This window comes from Penaeus monodon, chromosome 14, assembly GCF_015228065.2.
Source record: "Penaeus monodon isolate SGIC_2016 chromosome 14, NSTDA_Pmon_1, whole genome shotgun sequence".
Classification (NCBI taxonomy): domain Eukaryota; kingdom Metazoa; phylum Arthropoda; class Malacostraca; order Decapoda; family Penaeidae; genus Penaeus; species Penaeus monodon.
Genome location: NC_051399.1, coordinates 20,214,157 through 20,216,982, shown reverse-complemented (window position 1 = coordinate 20,216,982; position 2,826 = coordinate 20,214,157). Strand labels below are relative to the sequence as shown.

General features: G+C 45.1%; 1 pseudogene; it reads right to left on the bottom strand.

The window, feature by feature from the left end:
• Positions 1 to 1,637: 1,637 nt before the first annotated feature.
• On the bottom strand, positions 1,638 to 2,720 carry LOC119580635 (annotated as a pseudogene).
• Positions 2,721 to 2,826: the final 106 nt, after the last annotated feature.

Genomic DNA, 2,826 nt, shown 5'->3' with positions numbered 1-2,826 from the left:
CACATGTACGTAGGTTACTATTTTTAAACTGCATAACATTTTACGATTGTTACTATCTAATTTAAATTTTATTTTTTTGTACTACCTTAAAATCTATTCAGAGTACATTCAGTTCAACTTTTCCCTCACCACAAGCTAGATGGTAACTCGCCATCGTTTCCCAATGGCGGATGGTAAAAGTGTGGGCCCGGAAGGAAACGCGGGCACCAAGTAGTTCCTCACCCTCTGATATTCAGCAAAGATATTCGATGACTGTGCCCTGAAATGTTTGAAGGACATAATCCTTGGATACAGTTGTAAGCTGGCGCAGGTCGTGGACCATGCATTATTCTCCTGCATCCAGACTACATTCAAATTGCATTCACTTTACATTCTCCTTTTGGCCTGGCTTCTTGGGCCTCCGACATTCAAACCCCAGCGTCACTGGGCTTCGTTGTGGTGGCCTTGGCGCGCGCGCGTGCGAACCAGGCTTAGCTTCTGCGCGCGCGTGGGTACAAATGTATTTTCATACACACCTGTAAAAGATAGATAATAGGGCTTAATTCTTTGCAGTGTAAAGTTTTGTAGATTTTCATATAAAATACAAAAGTACATGGATAGATCGATGTATAGATAGACAGATGGACAGATAAATTCCGGTTAAAACAGTCATTTAAGTGAAATAAAATTATGAATGAGAACTTCAGAATCGTCCCTTGCATAGCTTAGAAAAACTGGAAAAACATGCTGGAATGCCGTGACTTTGCCAAAATGTATTAATTGTTCACTGTATCTATAACAAATATCGTGACGACTGATATTCTCAGTGGCTTGGACAGACAACACAAGAGGCCGCACCCTTTTCGTGAAATGCGGCGGAGATGAGTGATCGTAAAATGCAACTATTTCGGGTCGCGGGGTCACAGAAGGACCAGTCATCTAATTAATTTCAGAAGAATAAGAGAAGAATGCCATGGCACTACACAGCAAGTAAAAAAAATGTATATATGTATACATTCCTGCATGTATATATGAATGTATGTTTGTATGTATGTTTGTATGTATGTATGTATGTATGTATGCGAATGTGTATGAGCGCAAATAAACACATACAGGTATATAAATATCTACACAAACTATTGCACGCTTACATTCAAATAAACTCACCCACACAAGTAAAACACACATCTATTCCGGGCCCACCACACTTGGGCCAAAGTATATAATGAATTTAAAGTTGTGACTGTACAGAAGGGATATGGTCTGGTAAGCCAACATTGCCAGTAGTCCTCTCCACCAGAGTGAATGATAAAAAGAAGCCGATTTCATTTCTTAACAAATAGCCGCATCTCGTGATGACGTCCCATTTCGTGCACGGAGACCTGGAATGTGAGTTTTCGTTTTTTTTTTCTCTCTCTATCTCTTTTCTTTTCTGAAAACTTATGAAAAGGCCTATATCCAAGCTGCTGTTATAATACAATACAAAAGCGATATTTGACAAGTTACTTATCATTCACTGAATATCAGGTTTCCTAAATGTCCTGAGTCAATCATTTCACAAGTTACATATATATATATGTAAATGATGGTGTTCTTATTCTCGAGTTTACATTGATAATTCAGTCCTCTGATCAGATTTTTTTTTCTCAGGATTGATATTAAGATAGAGCATGATTCGTTCTTTTTATTTTAATACTATGATACAATAATATGGTGTAGAGAAGCACACAGTGAGCATCACTCTGTTTGATGAAAGGGAAGGTGAAACGGTAAGCGAGGGACGCGGGGGAGGGCTGTGAAGGCGCCGCCGGGGGACGGAGGCGCCGCCGGAATCGCCGGGTGAGAAGCGTCGCGTGCGGGCGGCGGGGCGGCGTCGTTAGCGGCGGAAGGAGTAGCCGGTGCTAGGGGGAGGAGGGGCGCTGTACTGGGGGCGCGCTCCTGAAGCGGCTGCGGCGTCCTCCAGGCGGGCCTTTTCGATCTGCGCAATCGCGTGGGGGGGGGGGGGGGGGGGGGGGGGCAGCAGATCGGACTGGGGCTGGTAGCCAGCGCCGTCGGCGACGAAGCTGAATACTGCGGGAGTGCCATCGGGGAAGGTGAAGCTGAAACATATAAAGATTTATCATTTTCACGGCCGGCGTTGCCCTCTGTCGGCGGGGAGACACAGGGAACGTATGCGCTGACTTTTCCTTTTCATGAAATGACGCCACTCACCTCCATCCGCCCTGCGAGGCCACGGCGCCGAGCTCGCCCTGGGGAGCGCCCTGCTCCTGGCGGTTGATGCCGTCGCCAGTCTCGAAGTGAAGTTGTAGTTGCCGAACTGATCAGGTCCTTCGCGGTTGTCCACGAGGATGGGACGACGGGGCCGCCGCCGTAGGTGGGTGCGGGAGTGGGGCACACTGTAGCCCTGCGGCGCCGCAGCCGCCATCGCAAGGAGAGCACAGATTACTGCCTTCTGTAAATCGTATGGTATATGAATTCGTCATGGGTTAGAATATATAGTAATGTCTCTTTAGATATATGTTTACCACGGGTATGACCCCGTCATCAGGAACATGAGAACGCAGTTCGGTTCCCTGCGGTGTGGTTCAGAAAAAAAAATATTCTTTTTTTATGAATATGCACAAAGTCAAAGATTTAGATGCTTCTAATAAAAAAAACAGAGGTGTAGATAATATGATAACTAAATTCATTACATTAACATCTGTAACTTGCCATATGACTTTGTCACCTGCGTTACACATAGTGAATGAGAGCAAATTTGCTTCTTACCGTGAACATTTTGGGATATCGTTCATTTCGACTGTGATGGTACTCGAGAATGAAGGCTTATATACCACGAGGCCCACC